This window comes from Macaca mulatta, chromosome 8 (genome assembly GCF_049350105.2).
Source record: "Macaca mulatta isolate MMU2019108-1 chromosome 8, T2T-MMU8v2.0, whole genome shotgun sequence".
NCBI classification, from domain to species: Eukaryota; Metazoa; Chordata; class Mammalia; order Primates; family Cercopithecidae; genus Macaca; species Macaca mulatta.
The window spans coordinates 153,364,633-153,375,330 of record NC_133413.1 but is presented as its reverse complement, the minus strand read 5'-3'; the positions used below and the strand labels follow the sequence as shown (position 1 = coordinate 153,375,330).

The 10,698-nt window shown below is 48.9% G+C and overlaps 2 long non-coding RNA genes across 2 annotated transcripts; both read left to right on the top strand.

Annotated features, from left to right (window-relative positions):
- The first annotated feature begins 4,833 nt into the window (after nucleotides 1–4,833).
- Nucleotides 4,834–8,340, top strand: LOC144330890 (uncharacterized). Its single transcript, XR_013397510.1, has 2 exons — nucleotides 4,834–4,971; nucleotides 8,121–8,340. It is a non-coding gene; the product is annotated as an uncharacterized LOC144330890 (long non-coding RNA).
- A 211-nt stretch (nucleotides 8,341–8,551) lies between these two features.
- On the top strand, nucleotides 8,552–10,020 carry LOC144330888 (uncharacterized). Its single transcript, XR_013397508.1, has 2 exons — nucleotides 8,552–9,372; nucleotides 9,711–10,020. It is a non-coding gene; the product is annotated as an uncharacterized LOC144330888 (long non-coding RNA).
- Nucleotides 10,021–10,698: the final 678 nt, after the last annotated feature.

The window sequence follows — 10,698 nt, the reverse complement described above, 5'->3', positions numbered from 1 at the left end:
TGTACAAAGTAAGATTGGATAGACTTGTTTGTAAGGTTTTATTAAGAATCGGATTTGGCCAGGCGCGGTGGCTCATGCCTGTAATACCAGCACTTTGGGAGGCCGAGGCGGGTGGATCACCTGAGGTCGGGAGTTCTAGACCAGCCTGGCCAACATGGTGAAACCCTGTCTCTACTAAAAATACAAAAATTAGCTGGGTGTGGTGGTGGGTGCCTGTAACCCCAGCTACTTGGGGGACCGAGGCAGGAGAATCGCTTGAACCCAGGAGGCAGAGTCTGCAGTGACCCAAGATCGTGCCATTGCACTCCAGCCTGGGGGACAAGAGTGAGACTTCATCTCAAAAAAAAAAAGGGAATCGGATTTAACATTAATAGTACATTAATGGAAAAGTGAAATTTGGGTTTCCTTTTTGAACAAGATTTTCATGTAATATTAAAAGAGAATGAAAGAGTTTTGTTTGCCTTTTGAGTAACAGCAGGAAAAACAGGAGGGAAAGAGGGGACATTCAGTTGGCCTCATGCCATCTTTTTTGGGTCCTGTTTGGAAAGTGGAGTCTCCCCTCTGTCAGTGAGTAAAGATGTTCCCCTTTACTTGTAGTGATCTGGACTTTCATGTTGTAATATCAAAAATTTAGTTAAACCTTTGATATCTGATAAACTTTCCAAAGTCAAATTCTAAAGTTAGCCTTTTAAAAACTCTGATAAAAAGTCCAAAAGAGGCATATTTGGTTTATTTGGTATATTAAAACCATACAGGAAGAATTATCAAGTATGAAATAGTATTTAGCTTTATTTGGGCTGTATTTGTATGAATATGTTATGAGTATGTGTTCCAAAATTGTGTAAGATTCCTATAATTCTGGTATGTCTCAGGATATATTGTCAGTAATAATTAGGATTGTTATGTGAAATTATTGTGAACCACAGAGATGACCAGACTTTAACTGTGGCTCTTCTGAGATTTCCTCATCCACAGTTGTTTTACTTTATTCTCAAGGTGGTTTTATAATCAGCTATAGGACTCTGACAGGTGCTCTTGAAGGCAAGTTTCTGAGAACTTTGGCAATTGTGACATTAGAAAAGAGGAAAAACTTCCAAGACTCTCACAGACAGCTAATGTGTTCATGAATACTGAGTGGAGCAGAAGTGAATTACATAGACTGAACTAATGGAAGACTGGAGTAATCTTTTCATTGCTTTTTTGTTTGAAGTGTTGCTAATTCTTTTGTTTTTCAGAGTCTAGAAGAACTTTTTTTTCTTTTGAGCTGTGTACAGCTTTTTTTTTTTTTTTTTTTGCTTGTGAAGGGTTTTTGTTTAATACATCTGAAAAGAATGCATATACAAAGAATTGAGACATGAGAAGGCATTGGTTCAACACTAATGAATCTACAAGAATTAGGATTGGGAAGGTGGAAAAGATTACCTCAACATTTAAAAAAATTGGAAACTGCAACCAAAGTAAGCTGATAAAATCCCTATTAACACTTATGAAGAGTCTTCATAAGATTCTTTCCGGTCAGGCGTCGTGGCTCACGCCTGTAATCCTAGCACTCTGGGAGGCCGAGGTGGGTGGATCACAAGGTCAGGAGATCGAAACCATCCTAGCTAACACAGTGAAACCCCGTCTCTACTAAAAATCCAAAAAAATTAGCTGGGCGTGGTGGCAGGTGCCTGTAGTCCCAGCTACTCAGGAGGCTGAGGCAGGAGAATGACATGAACCCAGGAGGTGGAGGTTGCAATGAGCTAAGATTGCGCCACTGTACTCCAGCCTGGGTGACAGAGCAAGACTCCATCTCAAAAAAAAAAAAGACTCTTTCCATGATTTTTATTAAACTAGACAGCCTCACCTGGCTGCTTTAGGGTTCCTCATATGCAAAACAGAAATAAGGGGATTCCCCTGACTGGTCCCCATGTTGTTAAGTGTTCTCCCCACCCCCACAAGACCCCCAGCTTCTTAATGAAGTGGGATCCCCCCCTAATGAGAGGATGTGAATCAATCATTCCATAGATGTCTATCTGCTGGCGCCACCCCTGGTATTACCTCTACATACCAGGTCTTCAGCTGCGTTCTAGGAACACCATATACCACTGAATTGCAAATCTATGCTAAGCATATAAGACAATGGCTGATGGGGGAAAAAAATGTTAATTACAAACTCAATTCATTTGGTGTACTTCAAAGGTGCAATACTTTTCTTCATTTATTGGTGAGAGAAGTTAGAAATTAACTCCCCCCAAAAATCAGCAAATGGCAAACAAATGTCCTTGAAAGTCACAGTCACATATGGTGTGTCCTAGAAAAGAGGAGGAGCAAGACAGGCTCCACCCACTTTCATGAGTTTCATCAAATACTGGATCTACTGAAAGGTGAAGAGAAAAGGCAACTTTCAAAAAGGAGTCTGTTGTTAAATGAGTCATTTACTATACTCCTGCCTGAGAACCCCAGGTGGGGAACATGTTTTCTCAACTAGATCTAGGAAGTGGAATGTTCCTTCCTCAAGGTCCCAAGATAATTTTGGGCTCCTGAGCCTGTCAGAAAGTGATATTCTTTACATACTCCTACTGAGTGGGGCTGGTCTCCCTGTCCCTGGGGCTACCCTGGAGCTGGGCCTGCTAGTGGTCACCTGTCTGAGCGTGGGTTAGGAGGCTGGGACGGCTGCCCACCACTCCAGGGCCCGCCTCCAGCTGCCTCCACCCTCAGGCACTACTGGCCGTGGTGCTCACACAGGGCAGGGTAGGCTGGCTGGCTGAGGGCAGGGGGTCCCACGTCAACATTCTGAGGACTACACTCTGGCCCTTTTTTCTTCTTTTGCCCAAATTCCTACCTAAGAGGCCTGGGGAGTGTGCCCTACAAACCGTAGAGTCTCTCAAATGGGTTTTATTTAACCCTATGTAACACGGCTCCCTTTCCAGCCTGACGTGTGTCGCACGACAGACGAGGAAGGAAATGAGATATTTTAACTTCATATACGTTTATTTGCCATATCTTGATGTAGCCCTGCAAAGTTGTGGAGGGCTTTGTGGAGAAACGTCTACATTCTGCAGAGAATCCCCTTCCTCTTCTGAGGCCTTTTCCCTGACCCAGGAGAGAATCAGCTAAGAGACTGACACCATTTTAGGACTGATAAGAAACATTTACATTCCATTCTTCCTGAAGCCTGCTATCTGGAGGCTTTACCTGGATAAGAACATTGATGTTGCAATCCCTTATCTTAACCCAGACATTCCTTTCTACGGATTCCAAGTCTTTTTTTTTAGACGAAGTCTTGTTCTGTTGCCCAGGCTGTAGGGCAGTGGCGTGATCTTGGCTCACTGCAACCTCCGCCTCCTTGGTTCAAGCGATTCTCCCATCTCAGTCTCCTGAGTAGCTGGGATTACAGGCGTGTGCCACCACATCCAGCTAATTTTTGTATTTTTGTAGAGATTTCTACAAAAACTTCAACACAGGGTTTCACCATGTTAGCCAGGATGGTCTTGAACTCCTGACCTCAGGTGATCTGCCTGCCTCGGCCTCCCAAAGTGCTAGGATCACAGGTGAGCCACTGAGCCCAGCTACAAATGAATTTTTGTTTTTTTTGAGATGGAGTCTTGCTCAGTCGCCCAGGTTGGAGTGCAATGGTATGATCTCGGCTCACTGCAACCTCCACCTCCTGGGTTCAGGTGATTCTCCTACCTCAGCCTCCCGAGTAGCTGGGATTACAGGCACCCACCACCACACCTGGCTAATTTTTGTACTTTTAGTAGAGATGGGGTTTCACCATGTTGGCCAGGCTGGTTTCGATCTCCTGACCTCAGGTGATCTGCACACCTTAGCCTCTCAAAGTGCTGGGATTACAGGCATGAGCCACAGCGCCCGGCCATACACGTGAATTTTTAAAGGCAAAAAGGGGGCAGGGTGTGGCGGATACAAAGTTGTTTGTCAGGAATTCTGATTGGTTCACAGAAGTGACATTGCTGGGTGATTGGCTGGACATGGTTAAGTTTCAGGGTGTGGGTTTTCATGTCCAGCACGGCATTATCAGGTGAATTCATAGCTGCTGGCAATGGCAGCCACCGGAGATGAATCCGTTGCTCAAGGTAGTAGAAGGATGCACCTGCTGTCTCATGTCGGCATCTCTCTGGGTCTGATAATAGAAAAGGACTCACATTTCCCAGATAAGAGTTCTTTTCTTTTCTCCCTCTCAGCAGGGTGAGTGCCAGTCTGCTTCCGGGACACCACTGGGAGCACAGCCAACTGGAGGGGGAGAGGACCCTGCGTTTGGGGCAGGAGCTGGCCTCTGTTGACGCAAGTTCAGCACTGCCCCAGCCCCTTCCTTCCTGCTGGCAAGGACACAGAATCCCTGCAATTCCCTTTTCCCTGCCCCCACCCACGCCAGCTGGGCTCTGCTATGGCTCAGGGTGGCTCCTCCGGGTCCACTCTGTGGCCTTGGGAAGACCCTGCGTGCTTCCTGTGGCTGCCTCTCCCCACAGTACTGACCCCAGCACCTGATGAGGATGGTTTGCTTGGCCAATCTGTAATCAAGCTTCTGAACCTTCCCCCAGTCCCGTCTGTGCCTTTCCTCTACAATTCAGTTTTAGCAAGAATCCTGCTGAGTCAGTTTAGCCCAAAACCCGCAGCCTCGCTGTCTGATCCGTCTCACATCTGATGGGGTTTCTCATCCTTTACCCAGGGCCAACCTGGGAGACTGAAGCAGGGTCTCCATCAGCTGAAGCTTGTTGAGCCACAGCTTGAGGGCATGGTCGGGAAAAATGTGGGCCCAGAAGCTTCCGTGGCCCATGTCCTCTGAAGAGGCCTGTGGGGGTTCAGTATAAATAACGTTTCTTTAACCGGGAGAAGGAGCGCAGGAAGAGGCAGCAGGCGTTTAGGCAAATTGGTTTCATTAACGAGTGCCCAACAGTAATCCGTGGGCAGACATTGCCGGGGATGAGAGGAGGCAAAGGAAGAGTTAATCCTGCTGGCGTCTGGTCTCAGGTAGGCAGAGGAATGGTTGATCTCATCTGGCCTTTGTTCTGCACCTGGGAAGGTCCACTTGGAATGCGGCTTGTCGATGTGCCTCTTCTGACAGACTAGCTTTGGGGACCAGGTGCTGCAGACTAAAGTTGCAGTTGAGGGTGTTCTTTTCTTGTTTGTGGAAAGATAAACATCTTGGAAGCTTGGGCCAGCAAAGAGTGCTATGAATGTGGAGGCTATGGTCAGCCTGGGGCCCTTCCCCTCTCCTCAGCTCCTGGAGGCTGTCAGGACACCTGGAGCTTCCACTCGCTCAGGGAGGGCCCAGGGCCACTGCTTTGCTCTTGGAGGCCTTAGCTGCTCCCTGCCTTGGGCCTGCTCAGGGGCCCCAGGTCTGCCCAGCAAGTCTCCCCAACTGGAGTCTTGGGGTTCCTCTCCTCTAGAAGGCGTATCTGCTCTTTGGGGTTTCCTGGGATTGGGGAAGAATGCCCACCTGTGCCCACCTGCCACTGTGAGTGGAGGCTGTGGGTGGTGGGTGGAGGCTGTGGGTGGTGGGTGGAAGCTGTGGGTGGTGGGTGGAGGCTGTGGGTGGTGGGTAGAGGCTGTGGGTGGTGGGTGGAAGCTGTGGGTGGTGGGTAGAGGCTGTGGGTGGTGGGTGGAGGCTGTGGGTGGTGGGTAGAGGCTGTGGGTGGTGGGTGGAGGCTGTGGGTGGTGGGTAGAGGCTGTGGGTGGTGGGTGGAGGCTGTGGGTGGTGAGTGGAAACTGTGGGTGGTGGGTGGAGGCTGTGGGTGGTGGGTGGAGGCTGTGGGTGGTGGGTAGAGGCTGTGGGTGGTGGGTGGAGGCTGTGGGTGGTGGGTAGAGGCTGTGGGTGGTGGGTGGAAGCTGTGGGTGGTGGGTAGGTGGAGGCTGTGGGTGGTAGGTGGAGGCTGTGGGTAGTGGGTGGAAACTGTGGGTGGTAGGTAGGTGGAGGCTGTGGGTAGTGGGTGGAAACTGTGGGTGGTAGGTAGGTGGAGGCTGTGGGTGGTAGGTAGGTGGAGGCTGTGGGTAGTGGGTGGAAACTGTGGGTGGTAGGTAGGTGGAGGCTGTGGGTAGTGGGTGGAAACTGTGGGTGGTAGGTAGGTGGAGGCTGTGGGTAGTGGGTGGAAACTGTGGGTGGTAGGTAGGTGGAGGCTGTGGGTAGTGGGTGGAAACTGTGGGTGGTAGGTAGGTGGAGGCTGTGGGTAGTGGGGTAGATGCTGGGGAGGCTTTCCCGGACAGAAAAAGCACTGAGTAGCACCCCTGAGGTGCAGCGGGAGAAACCTCTCTTTGTGTGGCAGCCAGGGGTGGGGCAATGTGGGATCGCCCATGTCAGCTATGAACCTGGAACCACATATTCCAAACACGGGTTTCATGAGGCCAGGCCCGGTGTACTGTGAACCCATCCTTATACACACATACACACACACACCACAAATGCACACCTACCAAACCCAAACACACCCACCACACACACACACCTCTACCAGACACACACTGCAAATGCACACTTACCAAACACACATGCATACACACCTACCAAATCCAAACACACATACCACACACCACACACACCTACCACACACATACATGCACACCTACCACACACATATCCAAACATACACACACACACACTTATACCACACACCCACACACCACACACACGCACACCTACCACAGCCAGATACCTAAACACACACCACATACACGCACACTTACTGAAGGGGTGGCCTGCCCCTCCACACCTGTGGGTGTTTCTCGTAAGGTGGAACGAGAGACTTGAGAAAAGAAATAAGACACAGAGACAAAGTATAGAGAAAGAAAAGCGGGGGCCCAGGGGACCGGCGCTCAGCTTACAGAGGACCCACGCCGGCCCCGGTCTCTGAGTTCCCTTAGTATTTATTGATAATTATCTTTACCATCTTAAAGACAGGGGAGTGGCAGGACAATAGGATCAAAGAAAAAAGAGGAAATCGGCAGTAAGACATATGAACAAACACCTCTGTGACATGAATAAGTTCAAAGGACAATGCTGTGCCTTGAGATGCATATGCAAACATCTCCATAAACCTTTTAGCAGCATACTTTCAGTCTATCACATGGGGAGAAACCTTAGACAATATCTAGCTTTCCTAGGCAGAGGTCCCTGCGACCTTTGGCCGTGTACGTGTCTCTGGGTAGTTGAAATTAAGAGAATGGTGATAACTTTTAACCAGCAAGCTACCTTCAGGCATTTAACAAAGACACATCCTGCACAGCCCAAAATCCATTAAACCTTGAGTCACCGCAACACATGTCTCTTGCAAAGGACAAGGTTGGGGGTAGGGTCACAGATTAACAGCATCACAAATACAGAACAAAATGGAGTCTCTTAGGTCTACTTCTTTCTATATAGACACAGTAACAGGCTGATCTCTCTTCCTTTTCCCCACACTTACCACACACCGACACACATCACACACATGCACACCTACCACACACCCACACCACACACACATGCACACTTACCACACCCCCACACCCCCACACATACGTGCACACCTACCACACACCCACACACTCACCATACATAAAAGTGCATGCCCATCACACCCACATGCTGGCACACACATTTGTGCAAATGCACACCACGCACACCGCAGCACATCGCATGCATGCATGTGTACACACGCTCCCCCATGCATGGATGTGCTGTGAGCCTGGGAGCCAGGCTCTTGGTGCACTGTGTAAAGGGTGTGTAAAATGAAAATTTTTTTAATTAGACACACAGGTGGCCGTTCTAGAGCCCTCCTGTGCACATCTCATGTCGTGTTCAGTCACAGCACTGTGGAAATCCCAGCTCAGAGACAGCAAGGAGCCCTGCGTGGGTTTGCCCACAATGGTGTCCTGGCTCGGTTGAGACTCAGAGGCTGGGATGTCCAGAGGCGGCTCCACCACATCCATTCTGCCCTCTGTGGCCACACCTTGCTCTCCTGCAGAGACTAGAAAGCCAAACACGTTCCCCAGACTCCTCATAGCAGAGTGTCTGGAAGTGGCTTCGGTGCTGTGGAGCGACGGTAGGTTTGTGGTTTGGAAGGAGGGCTCGTGTCTCTGTCGGCGTGCAACGCGTTCCCCAACTTACAGCTGGAAACAGCCATCTTATTTTGGTCATGTTTTAGGGTCAAGAATTCAGGAAGGGATCTTTGGGAGTCAGTCTGTCATATGAGTGTGTTCGGAAGTCACTGGGCTGCGAGTCCAAGATGGGACACCCACGAGGCTGGAGCTCTGCAGGGGCCGTTGCCTGGACGCCACACATGGTGTCTCCAGCGTGGTGCTCACAGGGTGCTGGACTTTTCCACGTGGGCTGGTCTCCTCTCATGGAGCCTCCGAAGACGCCAGGTGGGAGCTGCAGGGCATTTCTGACGTGGCCGCGGGAGCCCTGTGCCACCGCTCCCTTCTCAGACCCCATCTCTCCGTGGGACAGCCCCATAGAACTTGCAGAGCTGTTAAAGGCTGTTGCATAGGGAGGTGGCACCTGGGGGCCGCAGCAGCCCTGAGAGTGTGGCTCCCCTGCGGGTGTGGAGATTGGGCTCTGGGTGTTTCTGCGGCAACTCAAGCAGAGATTGTGGAGCCGTTCTCATCCTGGAATGCAGGCTTTTCATTCATAGAAACAGCAAGCGGCCATGAGTGTGATTTATTGGGAACTGGAGGTGAGAAGAGGGTTGCACGGTCTCCTAAACCAACCTGAGGAAACAGGTAGTCATTGCTGGCATTTAACTGTGAATATTTCCTAAGCCTGCCGTAGATTGAGACTCACTGCCGTAGCTGTAAAGGGTGTGGATATGATGGGAATGGGGGTTGGTCTCAGTAGGGAGGCAGGGCTCCCATTTTTACTAACACCAGATTTACAGGATCAGCTCAACAAACAGACTGCTTTTTTTCTGGCTGGCTGAAAATAAATGGGAGAGAGAAAATAAAACAATACTGGTGCATTAGTTATCTATTGTCACATTAAAATAATTGCTCTAAAACTTGGAGGTTTACAATCTCAATAAGCATTTACGATGGCAGAGTTTCCATAGGTTGTTCAGAAAGGCCTGCTGGGTGGGCTCCGTGGTGAGCAGGTCTATGCCACTTACCCACAAAGGCTGAGGGAGCTGAGAGGCTGAAGAAACAGGCCGATGAATCCTGTTTCTCAGAAAGAAACATTCAACAGTGCGATGGGAGCAGAAGCCACGTGTGGGCGGCCATGAGATCCATGCATTGCTACCCGCAGACCCAGGGCTTAGGTAGCAGCCAGAAAGGGAGTGGGAGCTTCAGAAGGATGTGTAAGACAACTGGCCTACCCTCAGGAAGAGGCAAGAATGCCACCTGCTGGTCCACCCTCAGGAGAAGGCAAGAATGCCACCTGCACCACAGCCTGTGACTCACGTAAGGGCAGGATTTTGTTTACAATAACATTAAGGTTGTTTTGACCTAAGGGCCCAGAACTAGGGTTCATGGGAAGTCCACATGGAGGCTTAGCATCCGAGATGGAATCATTTTAGCCTTTGCCACAGGTGGTTCCAGCTGCGTGAGCCTAGATGTTGTCTGGGGTGAAGCGGTCCGAAGGCTCGGCTAGGGCTGGAGGACCCATCTCCAAGATGGCACACTGTGCTGCCGGCAGGCAGCTGCTGCCCTTCGGCGGGAGGCCTTGGGTTCTTGGCACGGTGGTCCTGTCTGCGTGTCTTCGCCGACTGTCCTCATGAGTGGCCTCTTCCTCCACACAGGGATCCCAGAGAGCACAGCGTAAGCTGCAGTGTTCTTCGCAGCCTCGTGTCTGAAGTCACAGTGTCACTCTGCCACATTCCATGTGTGGGGTGTGAGCCTCTAAGGTTGATTCTGCCTTTAGAAAGGAGGGTATCAAAGACGTTGGAACATATTTTAACAAAGACGTGACTATAAAAAATAAAATGACGAAGTGAATTATATAATATTATGTATAATTTTATGGCAAGAAATTTGAAGATTGAGAGGAAATACATTACCAGAATAAGCGGAAAACTTGGGTAAATCAATAAAAAAGGAAGAAATTGGCAAGTCCGTTTAACATTTGTTAGCGCAAAGCGTGCCAACACCAAATGGTTTTAAAGCTGACTTCCTCCTCATTGGTAGGGAACAGGTTCTTCTAGTATTTTTTAAAATATTCCGGAAAATAGAAAAAGGTGAAAAATTTTCCAATTCACATTATATAGCTAATTTTGATGCAGTATGAGAAAAATATTCCAATTTATTTTATAAAATGGATGCAAAAATCCAAATAAAATACCATAAATTCATACACAGTCATTTATTAAGGAACAGCACACCATAGTCAAGCTTTTATTGCATACATGTAACAGTGACTTAATATTTGGAAGCATAATATAATACATTACATCAATACACTAAAGTACACAAATCATAATTATGTTGTAATTAGTGAAAAAAGTACTTGACAAAATTTAGCCATTTCTCATAAAATCTTCTATTTAAAATAAAAGGGGGCCGGGTGTGGTAGTTCACGCCTGTAATCCCAGCACTTTGAGAGGCCAAGGTGGGCAGATCACTTGAAGTCAGGAATTCGAGACCAGCCTGGCCAACATGATGAAACCCCATCACTACTAAAAATACAAAAATTAGCCGGGCATGGTAGCACACGCCTTCAGTCCCAGCTACTCAGGAGGCCGAGGCAGGACAATCGCTTGAACCCAGGAGGTGGAGGTTGCAGTGAGCCAA